General features: G+C 35.4%; 1 long non-coding RNA gene across 2 annotated transcripts in view; it reads right to left on the bottom strand.

The window, feature by feature from the left end:
- Positions 1-26,660, bottom strand: part of LOC122231132 — a 65,283-nt gene that overhangs the window by 21,858 nt on the left and 16,765 nt on the right. The window contains exons 1-2 of one of the 2 annotated variants that reach the window (XR_006208288.1): positions 18,838-18,916; positions 7,724-7,932 (exon numbers count right to left, since the gene is read on the bottom strand). This is a non-coding gene — a long non-coding RNA (uncharacterized LOC122231132). Of the gene's footprint in view, positions 1-7,723; positions 7,933-18,837; positions 18,917-26,660 lie in introns of those variants that run through there. The other variant, XR_006208287.1, reaches the window with a different exon arrangement.

Here is a 26,660-nt window from a genome sequence, read left to right on the forward strand (position 1 = left end):
GCTTCAATTATTCATGGACAATCTCTGTCCAAAGGTTATTTTCTAAACTTTATTTTGATTGTTTTCATCATTAAATTCTATGTCCTTTGGGCAAGTTCAAAACTAACTCTTCACAGGTTGACTCAAAATAGTACCCTTGTCTCCCACATTTCTTTTCTTTCTTCTGCCCCCATTTCCTCATCTCATCCCTCTTGTCCATCCCTCCAACCTTACCAGCTCCAGACCACAAGATACAATAGAAGCTTTGCTAGTGCAATTGTTTCACAGGTAGAATGAAGCTAGGGGAAAATTCAGAAATTTTGGGTAGCAGCCCTTCTAATTTGAAAATCGAAATTCATTTTTTATGTAAAAATATGACTGATTTATCTAATACATAATGACTAATTCGATTTTTTTTAGACTGGCACTTCTCCTATGGTTGCTCCTCTGGAAGAATAGCTTATAAACTCCTGATAACTACTAACATTTGAGACTTTCTCCTGTGAATCAGCACATACTGTTTCTTTACATGGAATTCCAAACTTCCTACTCTTTGCAACACTGGCTTCCTCTCATTTTTCAGGACTCTTCAATGTCACTTTTATTGTGTTGACTTGATTCTTGCTTATAATATGTATTTACTAGCTTTGAAATGTATCCAAAAAGAATAAAGTTGGCTTCAATGCATGACTTTCAATCTCTCTAGAAAGCATAGCACTTATTCAATTTATTAACTTAGGAAAAACAACTAAGAGGTGAATTTATTTGTGAGAGAGCTCATATATCTATGAAGATACATTTGTTCTTGAATGGTTATTTTCTGCAAAGTAAGATACAGTGTTACTTCCTGTATTCAGACCTGAATGCAAAAGAGCTGGTTCCAGTCTCAGGACTAAGTGCTGTCATATAGCTAGATAGTTTTTTCATTCTAACTTCTGATCCTTTAAGCATTTTCAGAGGCAATGATAACCCTCACCATCACGGGGTACTGAAATAGCAGATAGACAAAACTAAGTTACTTCTCTCTGTGAAAGAACTCTAGTTAAGCAGAAAGGCAGCAGGTCTCAAAATCAAACACTGGTAATACTCCAGCTCTGATGTGCACTGGGTATGAGATGACTGGCAACTACTTAACCTCAGTAGGCCTTGGTGTCCTCTTATGTAATATTGGTCCTTCTTCATACATTTGAACAACTTTTGGAAGTGTCCTATGCAATCATGAGCTACTGATGTGGTGGATAGTTTTCTCTCCAATATGCTCATACAGTTCTGTGTAATTCTCCATTATAGTGTAATTACACTAGCTTACAGTGACTAGCTCTGCTTGAATATAAGCTTCTTTTATGTAGGGGCTACGTTTTACATTTGCTCTTTATTATTAGCATCTACCATAGTACACATAAGAGACCCTCACTGGATATTGAATGAGAAAATTAATCCCTCTAGGAATAGTCCCATTATTTCCATTATGAGCTGAATATTCACACTTCATCTTGAAACACTAATATAAGATGAAAATAATTTTTGCAAATTCAGGGATCAACGTTGCTGGCATTTTAAATTCACTTGGACCAAATCTGAGGAAGGAAACGTGAGAAATTAAAGAGTGATAGGTACAAGTGTTGAGTAGGTAGTCATATTATCTAGGGATTTTAGGAAATCAATAGACTCAATTAATCAAGCCCTTACAATCAGGAAAGGTGACCCTGAGTTCAACCTGCTATTGTGTGGCAGAGATAATGTGATAAATCTGACTCTCAAATAATCCCCTAAACACATTACAGCTCATCAACTGTTTTTTCTAAGAATTATTGGACACCTACTAAGGAAGATGGTGAAATAAAGTAATATGAGCCTCATCTCGCATCCTTGCTAAGCCTACTTACAATATCATCTGTAAATTACTGAACAGAGACAAGGCCAAAAGAAGAGAAACTAAAGTGCTTAGAAAACCTTCAATGATATATACCATCTACGGAAAAGTTAAAAGTTGGAAATAGAGCAGAGTTTTGGCTTTTCTGTAATTTCTGTCATATATAGACATAGCATATACTGATAATTTTGGATAAATCATAATAAATATGCCATAAACTATTGAATACCAGTTGTTCTCTCTCTTTTTAACATATAAAGTATTATTTATACAGTCTTCATGGTAGTCTAGGACAATCTATTAACTGTGGAATATTTTACAAATAAGTCCTATTGTCATTATTATAATAATGGCTTTGTCTTCTGACATAGAATCCTTAAAATGTCAAGCAGATAGGGGAAATCCAACAAACCAATTTTTGATGGTGTAGAATCAAGACTTTCTACTAAAAAGTGTTTGCAAATATTTCTTCTTGCATTTGGAAGGTCTGCATTTTAACTAAAAATGTGTGTTAGCATAGTATGATGTTTTCATTTGAAAAATACACTTTATTTCAGGGAAAATGCACTTTAAATCACACTGTCTGCACTTTGTTACACATAGCAAACTAATATAAATAGTGTATAATGCAAATAAATTGAAAAGCTAGAGGTTATTGAATGTGGGAAAATGAAAACCAATATATTTTGTGTTTTAAGAAACATGTAGTTCTTCCTGTAGGGAATGTGTTTTACCTCTATATGGCAAAGGAGTGAAAAACAAAAAGAAACAAGAATATCATAGTATAGGCACATAGGACTATGTAACTGTAACAACAAAATAGTGGTATGTAACAAATCACCCCAAAACTTAGTAGCTTAAAATAAGAACGATGTAGTTTACCCAAAATTCTGTTGCTCTGCTTGGCCGTGTGCTTGGGCCATTAATAAGCCTGTAAAATCTAACAATTTGGTTGGGCTACACAATAAGAAATGGTCTCATTCACATGTTGGTGCTAGCTGTAGGCTGGGCCATTTGTCTCCAACAATTTTGTCCTAGCCTGGCTTTTTGTATGTTGACAGAATTCCACGGAGGCAAGCCCCAAGGTGCAAATGCTATTCAAGCCTCTGCTTATGCCATGATTACTGATGTCCCATTAGCTGCAGAAAGTCATCTGACCAAACCCAGGACCATTGTGGCTAGTAATTATGCAAAGGAATAGACAAAGGGAAGAGTGATTCATTGGTGCCATTACTGCAACACTTCAACGTGATAGTTTATCAGTATAGATGTCTAATATAGTCCTAGTATCATCTATGCCTGTGGATAGGTACTAACAGTAAGAACATAGTAAGTAAAAGCCATAGAGGCTATAGCAATGGCCTTAATCCACCAATAAACTCAGAGAAATAATTAATCACCATATCTCCTTCCAAATTGCAAACTTATTGGCCATCTAAGTCTTTCTTCTTTCAAAGGAAATCAGAACCTCTAAGCCACTATATTAACAAATGCTTGAGAAGGCTTGTAAGGTAATAAAATCTTAGAAACATAGTCTATTTGAAAAGTAATGTAGTCATAGATTTATAAGGTGTTTATCAAGTTCAGTCCCTTCATGATGAATGGCAAGTGATTTGCCCCTCAAGAGTGGGAAGAGTATAGACTTCAGTGATAGATTGAAACTGAATTTAGTCTCCATGCTCCTTTTTTTTTTTTAAATCAAGGATAGTTTAGTTTAATTGAAGGTAATATCTCCCATTAAACATGCACTTTGTAAATATTATATGTAATTTTTGTGGTCCAGAGCCCTTCTTATCGCCTTGATCAGAGAGGTGTATGATCAGTGACCTCACAGCAAGACATTTTCAGTTAATCATCTCAAAACACAATTGAAAATTCTAACCCTAGGAATCATGGAGGCAGAAAGTGCAACAGGGCCTAAAGATTGGTTGTACCACTGGCTCACTCTCTGTCCAGCCTTGACATACCATGTTAATTTCATTAACTATTTGTTTCCTTTTGTATGAAATGAAGAGGTAAAGGGAAGGCTGGTCTTGGAGAAGTCTGGGTTGAACCCAAGCTGAATCATTCTGAGGAAGCATATTTACGACATTATTAATCTTGCTGTGTGAAGTATCACCCTGAGGTGATATATACATAAGGTTGATAGATATCTTTTTAAGATTTAAAAACTATCTGACATGTTTGCCTTCTAAGCAAGTTTAGTGCTCCTATGCAAGCAGCACAGGGAAGCTGTGAAGAGCTTTAAAAATGTGGAAGTCCTGAGCCTCGCTCCTTTTCTGCCATAAAGGCATCAGAGAGTCTTCATTTCCTTTTTATGTGCCTAGAGAGGAGAACTTTAGCTTTTCTGTCTTCTTTCCTTGTTTCCCCTCCTTTTAATTTTCTTTTCCCTTCTTTCTCTACTTCATGCCAATCATTATGTAATGGTTATCAGTTGCTAATAATGTTCAGTAATGCCAAGCTGTACAAGTCATGAACTGAATTCCCCCTTGTCTTGTATCACACATCCTTCTACAGAGAAGTCTATTTCCATGGAACTGGGCTTCATCTTTCAACACTGCATAGCATGTTCTGTTGACTGTAGTTAGGAAGACATTGGTCAGTCTTTTCTTATTTACATCTTACTCATTCTCCATTACTGGCATGTACTTTCCCCAGATACATACCCTACCCTTCCAACAGTGCCACATTTGCTTACCATTCTCCTTTAGATGAACCATTTCATCCCTTTTAATAGGTCCAACGTGCCCCAACCCACCCATCTGAGGTTTGACCTTCCTGGGCACGTGTGTTCATCTTACGGATTTCAACTGATCATCCAAAAGAGGACCCATTGTCCTTTTATCATCACATCCTCACCACACCAAAATCAATATCCTAAATCCTTGATTTCAAAGGGCAGTAAGATTAAGGAGTCATATCTAACTTCACTTTTTATTGCACCTCTTACAGACGAACTTCAAGCCCTGGAAATTCTTCCTTTATATTTCTCTTATTTTTCTTCTCTTTTTTAAAACTGATTTTTCTCTTAAAAATTAAATCTTTTCTCAATTCTCATAATTTCTCCTTATTCTCCATTCTCTAATGTTCCCCCTTTTAATCCATCCCACACGTGACTACAAGGCTCATTGTTCTGAGCTTAGTTTTGTTCACCTCCTTTCACTTTGCTCTGTGCTGCCTACAGCAAGCAAGCAAGCAAGCAAACAAAATAATCTAAATAAAATTTTCCACAACTCTGTACCTGAATCCTAACCACTATCTCCCATTAATACTTCTAAGGTTCTTAAGCTTCTGTCTTCTTGGTCACTCTTGCTCTGTTGTCTCATAATTTCACCTAAGCTGTTCTGTTTTCTCAGCCCGGGTTCACCCTAATCAGACAGTCACTTTCCCTTACCACTTTTACCATAAAGTTCCACTTTCAGTGAGCATTATGTTACTGAAGTTTGCTAAGGATTATCGATGCAAGAAATAATGGTATAATTACCAACATAATGTATTGCTGTGGTATGAATATTGGTGTTCCCCCAAAATTCATATGTTAAAATCTTAATGCCCAAGGTGATAGCATGAGGAGGTGGGGCCTTTGGGATATACTTAGGTCTTGAGGGTGGAGCCTCAGGAGTGAAATTAGTTGTTCTTCTAAAAGAGAAACCAAGCACTCCCTCGTCCCTTTCCACCATGTGAGCACACAATGAGAAGGCCTTGGCTATGAACACTCACCAGAATATGACCTTGCTGGCACCTTGATCTTAGAGTTCCCAGCTTCCAGGAATAAATTTTTGTTGTTTATGAGCTACCCAGTCAGTGGTATTTTGTTACAACAGCCTGAATGGACTAAGACACATATCAAATTATATTAGCCTTTGCTAGATGCCAAGAATGACTTGTTAGACACTTTTGTTCCTAGTAACCTGGCCTTTTGCTGCATTTCTGAGACACTAATCTAAGTTAACCTTACGTCTCTTCTATAAGCCTTACCAATCCTCTCAAAAATAAAATTCATATTTTCTTCCAAGTATAAATTTACCCTTCTGAGAGTCATGCTCAGATGGGACCACCTGCATGGCAAATAGGCACCCATTCTCCTCAGAATAGAATTCAAGTTCCCTAGTCCTTCAGGATCCAGCATCTACCTACCTATCAACTCTTATCTTTTCTTACAACCTCCCTCATAAGTCCTTCCCCCAGCGAATGCTGCTTTTTTCTGAAAGTCCCATGCTTTCTTTCCTCTGAGGCTTTGCACTTCCTGTGACTTCTACCTGTAACATGCTGTGACTTCTACCTGTAACATGATATGTAATTTTCCCTGTCTCATTCTGTAACCAGCTCATACATCATTTCCTAAAAGACTTTTCTGATTACCCATCCATTCTGACCTAGTCTATCGCTCACCTTCTCTGTTACAAGTTGTAGTTGCCTGGTCAGACATTGATCCTACTTAATGTCTGCTTGCCTATTTCTGTTAAGTAATGGCAACAGAAACTATGTTTTGCTTTTAATTCATGTGACTCTACAGTCCCTACCCAGCATAGAATAGATGATCAACACATGTTTTTAAATAAATTAATTAATTGTTATTAGAATTTTGATTTGCCTATAAGATGGGACTACCTAATGCACTTTAATGACCTGTTTCCAAATATTTTTGAAAGAGAATTAAAACATGTATTATACTAGACTACTTTATACTTAAACTGGTAAGGATTTATTCTCTCATGTTTGACTGACACTATCATGTATATGTCACTCATTCCTGACATAGTTTAAAAACTATGCATCAGAATATTGAAATACTAGGTAAACCAATAACATTAATAGTTACTGAGTTTGGCAAACATCACCTTGTGCTTTGTTTTCAGTATGAAATAAGGAAGTATGAGAAATTGTCTGTACAACATTGGCAGGAAGGATTTTAGAAATACTAGGAAAGGAAAAAAAATATGGTTTACAAGTGATAGTTCACTGAGTTACTTCCTTTGTCATTGGAATAGCTTATTGTTGCAGCTTTTAATTTCCCTTTGCTAAGCCATGTTCTCTGCTTAACTGTGGTATCATTTAGTGCTTGGAACTATTACTCTCTAGACATTTGTCTCTTAACATAACATTTAATTCAAAGGCCACTCTGGAATGTGCCCAAGCTAGTTATAAGATATACTAGAAAAGGAGCTTTAGTATGTCCTATGTTACCTTTCCCCTTTGTAGAGTTGAGTAACTCAGCAATTATGCTTTAAAAAATCATTCCCCCCACTCAGAGATCTAAGTACATCTACCCAAAATCCATTTACATTTTTCTCATATTGAGGCTCATCTAAATAGTCTCTCATATGGTACCTATAGGAAACAATCCAATTCTTCTTAGGAATTTGGCTTCCCAAATGCTGACTTCTAACCCTTTTGGGCAGTAATATGGTCCAGTGTTTATGAGCAGTGTCATCCAAAATTCTACTACCTTTACATGGCCATTTTTTTATATGAAATTTATTGTCAAATTGGTTTCCATACAACACCCAGTGCTCATCCCAAAAGGCGCCCTCCTCAATACCCATCACCCACCCTCCCCTCCCTCCCACCCCCCATCAACCCTCAGTTTGTTCTCAGTTTTTAACAGTCTCTTATGCTTTGGCTCTCTCCCACTCTAACCTCTTTTTTTTTTTTTCCTTCCCCTCCCCCATGGGTTTCTGTTAAGTTTCTCAGGATCCACATAAGAGTGAAACCATATGGTATCTGTCTTTCTCTGTATGGCTTATTTCACTTAGCATCACACTCTCCAGTTCCATCCACATTGCTACAAAAGGCCATATTTCATTCTTTCTCATTGTACATGGCCACTTTTTAATCCATCCCATTATACTTGGGCCTCAGATTTCTTACCTTACAACTGAAGTCCTTAGAGTTTTTATGAGGAAGGTCTGACCCTGCTCTTGTTGCTTTTTCTATCCTCCACAAAGATGCCAAGGAACTTGACTTCCATGGTGTTCCAAATGTAGAATTTCGTAGAAGAAGCTTTATTTCTACTTGTATGGCCAAGGGATCCACTGGGCTGTGCCTCATAAACTGGTCTATGATAAAGTTTCATATGTCTGAGCAGAAAAAAACAAAAATAAAAAACACTGTACCTCAGCATTTTCCAGCAAGTTGATTTGATTCATTTAACGTATATTCTTTGTTTTGAGATAATGTCTTTTCCTGAGTTCTTTGTATTACAATACCACTTGTCCTATGAAATGGTGATGACAATAGACGGATGTTAATTACTTTCAAATGTCCTTACTTGGAAAAATCAAAGTTCTTAAAACTTACTTTTCTTCCCCAAAACATATTTTGGAGATATTTACTTGCCTGTGAAATTCAAAAGATTAGAATTATTATGAAAAGCAGCAGTGTTTGCTAAGTAAGCTAACATTTGCGGTATTTGGGGCACTCTCTAGCACTTTGTACATATTACTTCTTCTAATACTCATAATGTCACTGTGAGACACTATTTTTAGGACCATGTTATAGATGAGGAAACTGAGGCTCAGAGGAGTTTTATATCTTTCCTACAGTCACATAAATGTTAGAGGCAGGCTGTGGACTAAAGTGGTTTTGTGCCAAACATGTGGCTCTCAATTTCTATACTGAACTGCTGCACTGCTTTTTTCCACACACTCCTCTTGGCTACTGGCTTATCAGGTGATTCTATTAATTACTCCACTGGTGCTGTAGCTCCTTGATGTCACAGGATCTCTACATCCATGTACCAGCATATATTCTTCCTTTACAAGCAAGCTATACAACCTCTCTGGGGTTTGGTTTCCTATAAAATACACGGACCAGAAATGTGAATGCCAATGCCCAGAGGTGGTACGAAAGAATAAATGTATTTGAGGCCATTAGGACAGGTCCAAAAGCACAGAATCTCTATAAATGAGCTATAAATGTAATCTCTTCCATTTCAATCTTTCCACCTCACGTCCTCTACTGAACTCACCTTGTGGCTGGAAATGGGTTCTTGCCCAGGTACTGTTCCTCCCTGCAATCTCTATTACTTTCTCTTTACCAATCAGTGTTTTCATTCTCAGGAGCTGTCCACATATAGAATACAGCTCCTTTTCCTACATACATTTTTTTTAACCAAAAGTAGATTAAGATAACAGCAGCAATGACAACAATATTAACAAGAATGATGGTTAACATTTATAGATCATCTGAGCCACATGTTCAGCAAAAAATCTTATGTACTCCTACAATCTCATCTAATCCTCATGACCAATTCACCATCACGATCCTCAATTTCACAATGAGGAAAGTGGACTCAGAGGAGTTAATACCTCACCCCACGTTAGTCAGTTGATGAACTACATAATGTGGGCTGGAAGTCAGGCAGTCAGACTTCATAATCAATATGTTCAATGAGAATGTCTAAAATGTCATTGCCCGGTTTGTGCTTTTTGTGTGGCTTTAAAAATAGGACTTTTGAGACTCGGTCTCCAGATTAAACTTAGCTGTATAGGACTGTGGTTCAGCTGCATTTTGCATTCATTTTTCCAAAGACTGAAATCTTATTTATAATCCTCAGTTTGTCTGCTGACATATTTTTCCAATGCTGACGATAGCATCAATCACTGTATGCGACTTGGCCCTGGCTTCTTTGTGCTCATTTTCTGATTGTTCATCAAAACTCCATAGACACACATGGAAGTCCTTAGTTCTGGTAAAGCTACTAAGGCTTTCATATGTGTCTGCTATTATGCTTCGCTTGTTGACCTTGGCTTCTCTTCCTAATATGAAAAGTATTCTTGCCGTTCCTTCTGGAGCAATTCTCTACTGATTGTCAGATCTGGAGATCTCAGGCTTTCTTACCTGCCTGATACCACTACTATCAAATCAGTTTCCTCTTGAAATTACTAACTTTACCTTTTTCATCGTATATCTTTAGATATCTTTTATCTTTGGGTCATCAGAAGTGATCTCATGCCTCTGCCCCAACTTTTGTTCAGTTGTATATATGCATCCCTTTTTTATAATGCCCTTCCCTCAACCATTTTCTTTCTCTGTCTCATTCTATCTAATTTAACCAAGTATTTGTTTCTTGATCCCATAATAATTTTCTTCTCCCCATGTTTTAGAAACTTTAGTAGTTGAATGATATATATTAAAGAACAGCTAGTCTAGACTTTTCATCTTACACACATAAATAACTAAGGACACAGGGAAGTTACAGGACTGGTCTGGGGTGAGAAATGGAGATAGGTCCAGAACTCAACTGTCCACTGTGTCAACTTATCTGGTGTCATGATCTGAAGCTATAGGTTCAGAGGTCTTGCTGAGATACTAGTACATACTCTGAGCGCAGTAAATGTGAAGTCAGAAAGAGGAGTAATGTTTGAAATGTACAGAATGAAAAGCTGGCAACATAATCAATCCCATAATTATCCAGAATATAAACTGTTAAGCAGAGGATTCAATTCACATGGTGATCAAGTCGACATGGAAGCTGACTTCTGCTAAGATTCTATCCAATAATGAAGGATATGCAACTGTAAACATACTATACTTTAATTTTGGTGGAAATGTCATGGAATGAAATTTATCATAAATCTTGTATTTCCTGAAACATGCGATATGTCCACTTGTGTGAGGTTGTGTTTCATACATCCCTATGAGTTGGATTATATCTTACAGTATTTGACACAACTTATCCTGATGAAGTCGAGTGATTCTAGATAAAAGTCTGGCAAAATTACCATGGTGGAGTGAAAAGACCTCAAGTGAAGTGCAATATTCCTGGAAAAACTCTTGTGGAGACCCATGAATGAATCAATGTGAATAGTATGAGATTTAGCAGGTAATTTATTGGTAAAATACTATACTATGTTTTTCTGGATATTGTAATAGTTTTGTTAACTCTCAGGTTTCTTTAATTAGTAATTTGTTTTTATTCTTTTCATTTTACATAATCATTTGCATATCTTATTTTGTATTCATAATATTGTATTATTTTTCTTTTCTTCTCTTTTTTTTCTTTTCACTTTTCTTTTCTTTGAAAGAGAGGGCGAGAGCTTAAGCAGGGAAAAGGAGTAGAAGGAGAGAGAGAGAGTCTCAGGCAGGCTCCACACTCAGCACAGAGCTCAACATGGGGCTCAGTGTGGGGCTTGGTCCCACGACACTGGGATCATGGCCAGAGCTGAAATTAAGAGTCGGACACTCAACCAACTGAGCCAGCCAGGCACCCTTATTGTTTTTCTTAAAAAGGCAATAAGAAGTTGTAAAACTCCAGGTCTGTAAACCTAGATCTGCCCCTAAAAGCAAAAGACATAAAAATAAAGTATGAAAAATTTTCTCCTTGGGGATAAGCATGGGGCAAGAAAGTGACTTGTCATTATAGAAACAATGGAGAACAAGATTAATCCTCTTAGATAAAAGGGGCCAGTTTTCAGTTATGTAGGAGGATTAATTGAAATCGTGGATGGAGACTTGAGAAATTGTTCTAATTTTGGACCTTATAAACATAGGAAAATATACCTTTGTGTTGGGCTGAGAATGGTACATATCTTGTACCAAAGGCATGAGGTTTTCCATGGGCCAGTAAAACCCAGTGAAATCCAGCCAGCCAGATGGAGCTTTCTATTGATTATGATTGTCCTTGTCTTCCTAGCACCCATCTCTATAGGATGCAATGTATACTATTAGTAACAGGAATTGAGAATTCAAAGGTTGATTTCATGGGTTGATTATAGAAAAATAATTTTCCTATCACACTAATTATAAAGTTATGTAATTAAAACAATATAGTGCATATTCTAAAATTTTCAGAAAAATTATTTTAATCAGATCATTTAAAACAATTTATAGTCATACACACTTATTTCAGAAACTTTTTCCCTATTGTCTCTCTATTTACTTAAATCCAAATATTTATTCAATGGTTCCTTTTAGAAATATGGAATCTCAGGACCAATTCAATATTCTCCTATAATTTTTTTTAATTTTGGTAGTGGTGCTATAATTTTTATTTCACAAGCTACCAAAATCAGTCTTATCTCATTAAGGCTCTCAAGAAGAGGTATAAAGCATTGTAAATTGGCTTTAAAAGCTTTATTGCCTAATACCATATGATTTCACTTATATGTGGAATCTAAAAAACAAAACAAATAAACAAGAAAATAAAAATCAGACTTATAAATACACAGAACAAACTGATGGTTGCCAGAAAGAAGGAGTGGGGGAAGGGCAAAGTGGGGGAAGGGGAGTGGAAGATACAGGCTTCCCGTTATAGAGTGATAGTCATGGAAATAAAAGGTATGGAATAAGGAATATAACCAATGACATTTCAGTAGCATTGTATGTGACAGATGGTAGCTACACTTGTGGTGAACATAGTATGACATAAAGAAAATTCGAATCACTATGTCCTAGTACTTGGAACTAATGTAATATTGTGTGTCAACTACACTCAAAATTAAAACGAAATTCTCTTGACTGTTTCTTGTTGTTTTGTGTTGACCTTTACCATGAAAATGAAAACAGAACAACATGAGTACAAATCTGATTTTTCTATTCACTGTACTATTCTTTATACAACAAAAAAAGGGGACATCTTGATCTCACAGGCTTACTGTCTGTAATATATTTTACTGCACAGTTATGACATTATTTCATGTTTAATCCTAAATAAAACACATGATAATTATTTGGCAAAAAGTTATATACTGAAGAAAATCACAAATAATATGTATAAGAGAGTTGAATAGTAGTGCTTACTATACAATTTAGAGGTCATTTTGAATTAAACTTATAATAGAACTTTCAATTATTTGCTCTTTTATTACATGATTATTTTTTCCTTTTTTAAAAATTTTATTAGTTTTTAATTTTAATTCCAGTATAGTTAACATAATGTTATGTTCATTTCAGATGTACAGGATAGTGATTCAACAATTCTATACATTACTCAGTGCTCATCATAATAAGTGTACTCTTAATCCCCTTCACCTATTTCACCCCTTCCCCCCACCTACCTTCTCTCTGGTAACCATCAGTTTGTTCTCTATAGTGGAGTCTTTCTTGGTTTCTCTCTCTCTCTCTCTCTCTCTCTCCTTTGTTCACTTGTTTTGTTTCTTCAATTCCACATATGAGTGAAATCATATAGTATTTGTCTTTCTCTGACTGATTCATTTCACTTAGCATTATACTCCCTAGCTCTATCCATGTCATGGCAAGATTTAAATTTTTTATATGGCTGAATTATATACCTCTATCACATCTCTTTTATCCATTAATCTATTGATAGGTACTTGGACTGCTTCCATAATTTGGCTTATGTAAATAATGATACATTAAACATAGGGATTCATATATCCTTACAAATTAGTGTTTTTGTATTCCATGGGTAAATATCCAATAGTAAATGCATATTTTCATACACTGTTTTTATAAGATACTTTGGCTGTTAATGTGACGAAACAGAGACAAAAGAAATCTTAACCTTTCAATGAAGTTCTAGTGAGAACATTAGGTACATACACACAAATATAAAATAAAATGATTCAAGTGAAACATAAATACAGAAGAGCAACACACATATTAAAGTACACTCTTTGATGATGATAAATATAAAATAAATCATCAAGTATATGTTTTTTTTTATTAATCAGATACACCAAATTTAAGAGAATCAGTGGTAGCTAGTTCTGCTTAAGACGAGGGGAAATAGTAGTAGACCCTATTGGTTTTCTGGTAATGTGATACAAAATTTAGAGAACAATTCAGGAAACAACAGATGTTGGTGGGGATATGGAGAAACAGGAACCCTCTTGCACTGTTGGTGGGAATGAAAACTGGTGCAGCCACTTTGGAAAACTGTATGGAGGTTCCTCAAAAAATTAAAAATAGAATTACCCTAATACTTTGCAATTGCACTACTGGAAATTTATTCAAAGGATACAGGAGTGCTTATTTGGAGGGGCACATGTGCCCCAATGTTTATAGCAGTGCTATCAACAGTAGCCAAATTATGGAAAGAGCCCAAATGTCCATCAACCGATGAATGAATTAAGAAGATGTGGTATATATACAATGGCATACTACATGGCAATGAAAAAAATGAAATCTTGCCATTTGCAACAATGTGGTTGGAACTGGAGGGTATTACACTAAGCAAAATAAGTCAGAGAAAAACAGATATCATATGATTTCACTCATATGTGAAATATGAAAAACTTAATATACGATCACAGGGGATGGGAAGGAAAAATACGGTAAAAACAAACAGGGAGGCTAGCCAAAAAACACTCTTAAATTCAGAGAACAAACTGAGGGTTGATGGGGGTGGAGGTCTGGGGAGTGGGGAAATGGGTGATGGGCATTAAGGAGGGCACTTGTTGGGATGCGCACTGGTGTTATATGTAAGTGATGAATTACTGGTATCTACTCCTGAAGCCAAGACTACACTGTATGTTATCTAACTTTGGAATAATAAAAAAAAAAAAAGATTAGAGAAGGCATTTTGGCAGTATACATCAAATTTTAAACAGGCACACCTACACCACAGTAATTCCATGTGTAGCTGATTAGTCTGACATAGCAGTTATAGTGATAGTTTTATTTGAACTATAAACCTTGCAAGTTATCACTGTATATTCAGAAAGTCAGGTTATTTCCTCCTTCTGTGAAGGAAAAAGGGAAATCAAATTAGTAATAAACCACTTATCTGAATTTTAATTTTCAAGAGCAGTGATTATTTAAAAACATTTTTTAGTGTGTTTTGTTCTTTCTAAACTTTTGTAATTAAAGTAGGTTGTACTTGTTGCTAGAATATAATAAAACAGAGATGATGGAAGCAAAGACTAAGGAGAAAAAAATTCTTACAAGTATTTGTAGGAGGCGATTATAGTCATATTTTGTTTTCCCTAATAGTTCTTCAAATCAACTCTTTACAGCTAAAATTTCATTAAACCCAATTTGGGTTTGTGGACCAATGGGTCAGTTGACAAATTTTAGAAAATCCAGAACAAGGTAGAGTGTTCTCTGAAGATATGAAGCTAAACAATTGTGAAGCTGTTAGTTTCAATATCTACTACAAATAAACCCTCAACATATATTCCTTGTGATTGCTAATAAGAAACAGCTGTGCCTGCTGGAAACTCTTGGAAAGTAGCAACCTGGTGATAGCAAGATAGTATGAAAATTTTTCACTTTTAAAACAATAAGTTGGGAACTGATATTAAACAATTATAACTAAAATGTTGCCGATGGCCTCCACTAATTGGAATAATGCCAATAGGCACTACTGCTCACCCTGATTAATAGTTGTTTACGATGCCACCTGGGCCTTTAAAAAAGGACATTTTATGTTTTAAATGTGGCCATTAATGTAATCAGTGCAAATGTATACTTATTCATAATATTGATGCATAATTTCAAAAAAATTGCTTGTTTACATTCCAAAATCCTTTTAAAGTGAAATTGTGTGCTTGCAATGCTAAAAATTAAATTAAACAGTAAAACAAACAAACAAACAAACAAACAAATAAAAAATGTCTCCCAAAGCAGCTGACTGCCATTTTAGAAAGTGCTGAGTGACAGCTAAACCAAAGCATGCAACCATCTGGGTGACACTACTTCCTAAAACAATGGGGAATTTTTCCTTGTGAGTGGTGTAGCGAAGTAAGTATATTGACACACCTCTTCCAGATGGGTGAAGGAACAGACATATTTTGAGGCCCCAGAAACTTGACCATATGACCTCTGTCTCTGTTATGTATAATGTTTTTATGAAAATGATATGATGGTGGTGCTAAAGATGAAATGATTTTGATAATCCTTCAAAGTTAATCACATATGTTAATATATTGATGACAAATAAAAAGAAGTGAAAGAACATTTACTGAATGCTACATGGTTCCCACATACGTGATTTTTTTTGTAAGGGAAGTATCACGGGCTTGAACATATTCTCAGGAGCTCCACTTTTCTTTTTAAAAAAAATTATTTTAAAAACTGTCTCGGGGCGCCTGGGTGGCTCCGTGGGTTAGCATCTGACTTTGACTCAGATCATGATCTTGTGCTCTGTGATTTGAAGCCCCTGGTTGGGCTCTGTGCTGACAGCTCAGAGCCTGGAGCCTGCTTCAGATTCTGTGATTCCTTCTCTCTCTGCCTCTCCCCCACCTCGCCCCCCGCCCCCGCTTGTACTTTTTCACTCTCAAAATAACAAATTTAAAAAATAAAAAAAAAAAAAAAACTGTCTCAATCCCCAATTCCATGCCATATGCAGATGGAGATCCAGTGTCATTTTTCAATACCCTTAAGAATTTTCTGGGATCTTCTTTCTCTCCCACCTAAGAAAGTCTTGCTAACATGTCTTACTTCTAGTCATGTTTAGTTGCTCTTCTTTGTGTTACTTTCTTTGTTTATCCTCTAATCTATATATCTTATAGACCCCAAGTAGACCCCAAAAGTGCTTCCTCTCCCTTAATGGCTTCCAACATCCAACTGACATAAGACAATCACTGAAAATGTTGGACAATCAAGGAACAGCATATTTCAGAAACTGATGTAAAATTGAATACCTTATCAGGCATCCTTGTTCTTGAAAGTTGATTAGCCATTTCCTTTACTGCTAATTCCCATGGCCCAAGTTTTCTGCCTCATCCCTGTTCTTCTGTCTCTTGTTGAGCTATTTCTCTCCTTTCATTTCTTTACTTTTTCCTTCTATCTTCTTTCCACCCAACACTACGTTTTCAGGGCACACCTCATGTTTCCTCTCTTCTCTTACAGAAATAGTCATACTTCTTTGACAGATCAAACCAGCCATCTATTTATTTATCATCTTCCACATCTTGAGCTTCAACCTATATTTACAATCAATGTATTTGCTAACTAAAAGAACACAAAATCGTCACCTAAAAGGGATTTTGCACTAAAAATGCAATTGTTGTATTTTAAAAAGTGGATATCACTTTTAAAATAAGAAAACTGAGGCTCAGAGATTAATTAGCTTATCTGAGTCAGAGTTTAGGGGAGATAGAGTTTTCACTTATAGCAGTATGTCTGTTGGCATGAGCCCTTGCCCTTGAGTTTTTGTTTTTAGTTGACGTTATTATTATTATTATTTAAAATATGAATTACATTTAGTCTTTTAGGAGAAAGCTGGCATTTAGTGCAATAAGCAAAATAAGAGGACTTAGTGACATCAACTGGAATTCAGGAAAGCTTGAAGATGGTAGCAGTTTCCAGAGAGATGTGGCAAGGAGTACTAGACATGCTTTGGCAAAACAAGAAGAAAAGACTCTGAGTAAACACACTTTCCCCTCAAAAATCAAATACACGGTGACAATTTTTCTCTGTGTAGTCATGATTTACATCTATTTCCTGAAATCCATTATATTTTATTGCTTACCACAATTTCTGCATCATCTGTGTACACTTTGTACAACTGCCTCTTACATATCACATTTTACAATTGACTTTGAAAAGCTAGCAATTTACATTCGGTTTTACTGGGCACCTACTTCTTGTAAGAACTAAATCCATTTATACACACACCACTTATTATCTATGTTAACATGGTTTCAATAATCAAAAAAAAACTGAAAGCTGAGATGACAAATAACTATTGTTTTTTCAGGAACTTATATAAACAAATTTATCTGAACAACAGATGACTCCTAGGCAAATTCCTCCTTCATAAGACAGTTGAAAGCTCATCACGTGACTGTTTACTCTTGAAGGTTTGCTCAGATATCACCTTGCTCTGTTCACCATTTCTAACTTACTATGTCACTGGAGCACCTGGGTGGAGATTTTGGCTCAGGTCATGATCTCATGACCCCGCATCGGGCTCCGGGCCGACAGTGTGGAGTCTATTTGGGATTCTCTTTCTCCCTCTCTCTTTCCCCCTCTCTCTGACCCTCCCTTATTTCTTTCTCTCTGTCTTAAAATAAATAAATAAACATAAAATAAAATAAAATAAAATAAAATAAAATAAAATAAAATAAAATAAATTACTATGTCATGAACTTTTTCCAATGCTTACCAAATCCCTCATCCCACCTCCTTTTTGAATGATCCACCTAACCTACTCCAAAGCCATAAAGTCCAACTTTTCCCCTACTCCCTCTGAGAGGTTATTAATTGTGGTCCCCTTTAAGGCAGTAAAATTATAAAATCAATTTTGCTCTATGTCAAGTCATTGTATTGGTATTTTATAGGATTTAGTAAACCCTGAAAATTTTTGACCTGTAAAAATCTTCTCGGTGCCAAGAATTACTCTATATATTGGGAATTTCATGATATATAAAATATTTTTTCTTGTATTCCCAAAACTTGTTAGTTATATAGCCAAGGTAGGAAATATAATAGAGATATCTCTATTTTTAGGATGCTTATTTATTTTTTTATGTCCAGAACCTATCATAGTGCCAGAAAAATGGGAGGCACTTGAATGGGTTGAAAAAAAGACAAAGATAAGGAGTATTTCATAAAGTAACAAACGTATTTTAAAACACTAAATTACTAAACTTTTAACTTTTACTAGTCAATCATCAATTGGCCTCTTTCACTCATGCTCAAAAGGATTCACTGAGGTGAAGAATGCGCTTCTTCAGTGATAGGGAGAAAAATTTTAAGGCCATCTGAATATAGCTAAACCAAGAATCCTAAAGACTATTTGAAATATGATATCTTAAAACTTCCTTATGAGTACTTATTTCATCGTTTGTTTTCTTATTTAAAATAACTGTAAACAGAGTGTTCTCGGAAAAAGAAAACACAAAAATGACTTGAGGTAGTGAAAAAAATCAGAGGCTAGCTGTAGCAAAGAATGTGAGACTAACTATAGAAAAACTGGCTCTGTCAATACCTGATCGATATGTTGCCTTCTGATTAACTGTGTGTATCCTTTAAAAAACACATTTCACTAGTAGTGGAGGTATTCATGACTGGTTTATGATATAAACCTTCTGCATTATATCTGATGGCGGAGCCATATCCAATCTCCCCCTTACCTGTGGTTTTTCGTTCTGTGGTTTCAGATGCCCACAGTCAACTGCAGTCTGGAAGCAAATGATCTTTCTTCTGATGTATGGTCAGAAGGTCAATAGTAGCCTAACATTATGTCACAATGCCTACATCATTCACCTCACTTCATTTCATCATGCAGATATTTTATCATCTCACATCATCATCATCGTCTTAAGAAGGGTGAATACAGTATAATAGAATGTTTGGAGAGAGAAAGAGAGAGACCACATTTACATACTTTTATTATAGTATGTTGTTACAATTGTTCTATTTTATTATTAGTTACTGTTGTTAATCACTTACTGAGTCTAATATAGAAATTAAACTTTATCATAGGTGTATATATTATATATATATATAATACATGCATACATATATATGTGTGTGTATGCACATACATACATACATACATATAAATATATGAAAAAACATAGTATATATAGGATAGATATAGATATAGATATATAGATATATAGATATATAGGATTTTGTACTAATCCATTATTTCAGGCATCCACTGGGGGTCTTGGAAGTATCCCCCATGGATAAGAAGGGGACTACTGTTTGCATTTGACAATCCTTGTATATTGTGTGGTTTTCAAATCTGTCATGTGCACATTATACCCAGTTAGGAAATGACTCTACAATGAGAAAATAAATGAAAAGCCATAGGCCTGCCTGATTCCTCTGCTTGTACATGTGGCGATCTCCAAAGGCACCTTTATAGTAATGAAATCATCACCTTTCATTTATATAAATCCTTTCATTTCAGGAACTCAGTGTGGTTCACAAATGCCATCCCACTGATCCTCACAGTTGCTCCTGAAGACACAGACAGAGGCCTATTAAAATGTTAAGTGGGTCTGGTCCTAGGAAATGATAATCATAGTCAACTTGGGGGCAAAGATAATGCTTTTGCCAGAGGAATGAATTTGTATTACTTCCCAAAGTGGGGACGTTTACCTGGAGCTCAGACTTTGCCACTTGGTTACTACAATGCCTCCTAATCTAAGGATATGATTAAAGCAGTAGTTCAGAGAGGCGGGACACCACAGCAGCTTTTTAATCCATGCACTGCTCTAAGAAGCTCAATTTGTTGCTGAACAACCTGGCATAAATCCTCCTGCCATTATCTTTATCATCTCTCCGGCTGTGTTTGAAGCTAACAGATATAAATATATAAATAACACATAGATGTAAATAAAAAGTTATAGGTGTATCTTCTTTTTCAGTACAGACATTGGATGAATCACACCATTACTTACTTTGTGGGACCCTTTTAGAAAGACTTCAAATATCTAAATGACTTCAACTAAGGTAGGTTTTGTTGTTTTTGTTTGTTGTTTTATTTTTAAGGAAGAGTGTGTGGCAGGTACCTACATTAATTACAAGTGAAGGTACCTACGTTAATGACAAGGTATCCATGAAAGGGTTACAAAGGGTTTGAACATCTGTGGCTTTTTGTTTTTCTGTAGAATTTTAGAGTGTATGAGTGCATTTTTCTTATAGGTAGAATGTTTATAATATTTACCAGATTCTTAAAGAAGCTTGTAAGTCTCAAAGTTTAAGAGCCACTGCTCTTGAGCCGTCATAGAGTTGAGTCAATTAGTTAAGTTCTTTGGACAAAATATATTTGGTTGGGCTGCATAACAAAAATATCACAGAATGGTAGCTTAAACAACAGAAATTTAGTTCCTCATACAGCCCTTGTGGACACAGAGCCAATTTTAAAGAGCTCTCAATAGTCAACACTGGAACAATTTGAGTCACAAAAAATAAATAATGGTAATATTGGATTATAATCAAAGAACAAATTAAGTATGAACCTTTACTTATATAAATAAATAATTGAGGGTACAAAGGGTGGAAAGAGGAGAAATCTTTCTTACAGACAATTCCCAAAGCATTAAGGGCAGATAGATATACACCAATTTAGGTGGTCAAGACTAATTTCCCTCCTCTTGAGCATGGATTGGATTTATCAACTCATGAAATAGAGTATGAAAGAGAAGAAGAGTAGCTTTACATTTAAGGAACCTGGCTGACACGATTTTAACAAATAATCAATAAATACTTAATAATATCACCAGTGATCAGTCATGTATCCTCTCACATGATATGAAGAAAGTGTTACTTCATATCTATGGTACTCTTTCCCTAAATCCCATAGCCATAGTCTGGTTTTGAGAAAACATCAGGCAAACTCAATTTAAAGGACATTATTCAAAATATATGCCCAGTATACTTCAAAACTGTCAAGGTTTTAAAAAAATAAGAAAAATCTGAACAAAATGTCTCAGACTGGAGGACACTAAGGACATGTAACAAGCAAATTCTGTGAAGCATGACAAACTCTTCAGAAATAGTTGTTATACTTTTATTAGGTAACTACCATGGGTTCAGTGGTTTACTAAGGTTTATTGCAAAATGAAATATGTTATAAATATTTTTAAACATTTTTAGAAGGTAAACAAATAAGAAATCACCATTGTCATTTTTTAACGCTTATTTTTGAGGCAGAGTGTGAGCAGGGGAGGTGCAGAGAGAGAGGGAGACACAGAATTTGAAGCAGGGTCCAAGCTCTGAGCTGTCAGCATAGAACCCAACGTGGGGATCAAAACTTAAACTATGAGATCACAACCTGAGCAGAAGTTGGACACTTAACTAACTGAGCCACCCAGGTGTCCCAAAGACACCATTGTCAATTAAAGCATAAGGTTTTACTAAAAATGCAACAGGTAATTACCATTATGAAAATGGCTATTTGTGACAGGTGAAGTTTCAGGTTAAAAAAAAAACAAGGGCAAACAGATATCTCATGCAATATATCACCTTCATAATAACTTATATTTCTCTTTTTTTGAACAGTTACTATTGTTCTAGAAGTTTGCCATGCATTATTTCATGTAATTCTCATGCCAAATTTAAAAGGTTTATATTATTATAATTATCCACCACGTTCTTGGTGAAGAAGCAAGCTTAAATTGGATAAGTCACTTGTTGAAAGAGCTAACAGCAAGAAATTGAACCATGACAGTCACCATTGTCTACCAGTGTCCCCATTCTCTTTAGGTCTTATGCATTTATGTGATGATGGTGATGACGGTGCCAACATCTTCAATTTATTGAATATCTGCAAGACCTTGTATTAGATATTCCACTAAAATAAGTACATGTAATTTTCACAGAAGAGCTATTATTGTTATCCTCATGTTAGGGGTGGAAACACTGAGGTCTGAAAAGGTTTAGTGATTTTGCCAATGACACAGAGTGAGTCAATTTTTGAGACAGGATTTAAACCCAAAGCCCATGCTTTTGAACCTGAATTTGGGTAGAGTATAGAGAATACAGAATTGAAAAAAAAAAGTCTTTCACTGTGCAGAGACATATGAAATCTACATGGCAGAGAGGAACTAGAAGTTATGTTTGGAGCATGAAGAAACAGTGTTGAGGGGAAATATAACCCAGTTTGGATGAAAGGTTCCTCAGGTAGCACTGTAGGCAGCGACATGATATTGAGTAAGATTTTGCCAGTTGAATAAGGCTGGAGAAAGCGTAACCAGCATCTGTACATCATAGGATCTTGAGAAGCAATGTGAATTTAGAGCAATGCAAGTACATGCTAGAATTCTTCAAAGCTGTGTAACCAGGAGCGATTGTGAAGGGATTTGTGCTTGAAATACTTCTGGCACTAGGTCTCTCTATGCCTGGCTAGGAGTCTTGGACCCAATCACCTTCCTACAAAGCTAGAAAGGTACTTGGTAAATGTATTCTTAAGGGATAACAAAACAGAATAAATTATAAAAATTATAATTTATTACATTTTTACTAAATGTCAACCAATGAGCAAGAGCGAATCAAACGTGATTACAAACAGGTAATAGTTGAGGAAACAAAGGTTGACGTAACTATCATTTAATTAACACAGCCTACTGCACTCCATGGCGTGTCACCACCTCCAGGTGCTGTGTATACAGTGATGATCAAGATAGACAAAGTTTGTCACCTCAGGAAGCTTAGTCTGAAAACATTACTTACAGTGATCTATGGAACCATTCAAATCTGGGTTGAAAACTGGGGCCATCATATATGCTGTATAATTTTGGGCAATTCACTCGACCAATCCAAGTCTTATTTCCCCAGATATAAAACATGCGTAGTAACATTTACTTTGTATTGATCATGTATTGATCATGACTAAGATTTTGCTCAGATAAAATATATTTTTTAAACGTATCTTGATCTTCACTGTATCCACAACACCGGAAAGTGGTAGAATTCCATGACACCCAAGACACTGCATCAATAAAATATAGTTATATCAATATTTGGTTGTATTTTAGTTTCTTTTTAGAGTGATTAGGGTATAGCAGATGATTGATAATGTAATAAATATGTGTGTAATCAACTTGTTGCCAAGTATATGTAGACATCTGTAATCTCTTTGAGCCCTCTTTATAACCCTCTGAAGTAGGCTTATCAAAATTACTTTTTTTTTCAAATACACAGAAATTAAGAAACATATTTTGTGACGTGCCCAAGATCAGATGACTACTATGCATTTTTATTCTCTAAATCCATGTTTTGTAACTTGGTTTTTTTTTCACTTTAAGCTCACTTCTTGATTTGTCCATGGTATAATATCAAATTATTGTTTCCAAATTGGCAGAACTCTTTTCATTGACTGTTTCTTGATTACGAACTTTAAACTCATCAGTCATTCATCATAGTGAGAGGTTCATCTTGCATCACCATTATAATGCATCACACTCTATTATAATTTGTCTCTATTCACTATTACATTGGAAGATTCATGATAGCAGCTACTATGTTTTTGGAAGTTATTTATAATTTTTGGAAAGTTATATTTCTTTAGTAACTGTTTGTTTTCTTTCTGTGGTCCCTATCCCTACCTGTTGAAGCCATCCCCATCTAATAACCATACCACACTGTATGTTAAGTAATTGAAATTTAAATAAAAGCTTGAAAAGGGGGAAAAAATCAACTGCTAATACTAGTAATAGAAATGAGGTTACCTTGATAGTTCTAACAATGATTATAATGTTTAACTAAGGGGGCGGCTGGGTGGCTCAAGTCAGTTAAAGTGTCCAACTTCAGCTCAGGTCATGATCTCGAGGTTAGTGGGTTTGAGCCCCATGTTAGGCTCTGTGCTGACAGCTCAGAGCCTGGAGCCTTCTTCAGATTCTGTGTCTCCCTCTCTCTCTGACCCTCCCCTGCTCACACTCTGTCTCTCTCTCTCAAAAATAAATATACATTAAAAAAATAATAATGTTCAACTAAGAAATCTCTTAGGGATGCTTAATAAGACAATGTATTTGCTATATAACAAATACCCCAAAATGTAGTAGCTTAAAACAACATTTATTATCATGGTCTCGGGGTCAGGAATGTGGATTTGGCTTAGCTGTAATTCTGGATGAGGATTACTCACAAAGCTGCAACTGAAGTGTCAGCCTGAGCTATGATAGTCTCAAAGTGTGACTATGGAAAGACTCACCTCTAAGCTCATTCATTTGGCTGTTGTCAGTCCTTAGGGCTCTACAAGCTATTAGTTAGAGATATGTTTTATATAAGACAGGAGTCTTTCCACAGGGGAGCTAACAGTGTGTTAGCCTACTATTCCCAGAGTGGGGATTTCCAGACAGAAAATGAGAGAGAGACAACGAGAGAGACAGACATGCATACAAGAAGTCAATTTTATGGTGATTTAATCTCAGACATGACATACTAGTACTTGTGCTATATCTTATTGGCTAGAAGTCACTGTGTCCTATCCACATTTAACAAGAAGGGATTATATACACAAGGCAATGGACACTAAGAGAGAAGGATCATTGGTAATCATTTCAGAAGCTGCCCAGCAGCTCTTTGCCTATCAGAAAAATATCAGTGTTTTTTTTCTTTTATTACTTAAGTCATTGTAGGCTAATTTTGGCTTTTTCAGATTAAACAAACATCTACTGGTTGAGGAATTCTATTATTTTAACAGTTTTCTTAATACCCTATCACTACAGAAATTTTTTTTTAAACATGGTTCTAGAATTCTGTGGACTTAATGTATTGATCATAAATAATAAATAGAAAGGACCAATAATAAATAGAAAGGACCAAATAGAAAGGACCAATAAATGGCTATTAATCTTTGACTTCTTTGATCATGAACTGTGTGATTTTTGGATTTATGTAAGGATACTATTTATTTCTCTTTGTATTTGAAAAAACTAAACTGGACCCAGTATTATCATACCTGTAGAGAACACAGTAAAACTTGAAACAGAGTGGAGATACTATTTTTATATTCTCTTATAGAAAAGAGACTTAGATTATTTGTAGAACAATTTCTCCCCCTATTGAATTTACAAAGGCCCAAAGTCATCTCATTCAGTTTGACCCACTGGGCACTGGGATGTATCAGTAGGTATCATAAATTCCTGTATGTGTTCTTAGAACTGAGCTCACTAGCATGGTTTTTATGTACATTACTGTTTCTAGGAATAAGTGCTGGCATATCATGGTCCATACAGTTAAAAGAAACATTAACCTCCATTTTTCACCAAAAATAACAACAAACAAACAAACAAACAAACAAAAAACAACAAAAAACTCCTGTCTCATCCCCCTTTTTAAACAGTCTTTGGAAAGCCACGAGGAAACAACCACAAATAATATTCAGAAACTTCTAAAATTTAGAATTAGGAAGCTCTTTTCCATTTCCCCTGCTTTTATTCTCTCTCCCAACTCCCATCTCCAGATCTGCTTGCCATATTGACTATTGTAAAATTATAAATCTTTATTTTTCCAAGATAAACTCTGAAATGTACAATAGTTTGAGAGACAGGAAATCAAAGACAAAAATTAAAATTAAAAAAATAGAAAAAAAAGCTCATGTTGTATTTCTTGATGCATTTTAGTGTTCAGTAAGAATTTGAAAAGGAAGAAGATTGCTAAATATATAAATGTATCATAAACACTTTTTACTAAAATTTTTGAACATAGTTTGACCTCTTTGACCTCTACATACCTTAGTCAGATAGACCTCAGTAAGTTTCTGCCTATGCATAGGTAGACAAAATTATGTTGAGTGCTATGGAATAATGGTACCAAAAACTGAGCAATGGGAATTCAGCATGCAGTAATTGTGGAGTTGGATTAACCCCCACCTATATAAAAATTACAAAGCTTTGACAAGATGTTATTTTTTTACAAAGTAATGGAACTGTAGATTTACCAAAATAGGCAGAAATTAGAAGGAAATCAACATTTAAAGATGGGAATTTGACGTTTTTGTCTGAGGGTGGGATACTGAAAGCTTAATATTTACTGGATAGATATGTCAGAAGACAGTTTTCAGGACTGTCAGACCAGCAAGAAAAATAATAAAATACAATCCTAAAAAGGAGAGAGCTGCAGGGAGAATAATATTTGCAATCTGTACTAAACCCTTTCCAAATGCTTGCCTGAACACTGAACGACACATGCATGGAAGATAATTCAAAGTGTTAGACAAAGACAGCAGTTGGAAGTTGAAAGAACTGAGCAAAGATTTCAGAAGTTTCCTGGAATAAAAGAGATAAAGATTGGAGTGTGAGTCCAACAAAATAAAGTGCCAATTAATTCAAAGAAAAAAGAAAGGAAGGGAGGGAGGGAGGGAGGGAGGAAGGAAGGAAAGAAAGAAAGAAAGAAAGAAAGAAAGAAAGAAAGAAAGAAGCAAAGAAAAGAAAAAAACAAGAAACAAACAAAAACTTTTCAGAAAAATTTAAGTTAATCCAAGGTTTCTACAATGTAT

This window comes from Panthera tigris, chromosome D1, assembly GCF_018350195.1.
Source record: "Panthera tigris isolate Pti1 chromosome D1, P.tigris_Pti1_mat1.1, whole genome shotgun sequence".
NCBI lineage: Eukaryota > Metazoa > Chordata > Mammalia > Carnivora > Felidae > Panthera > Panthera tigris.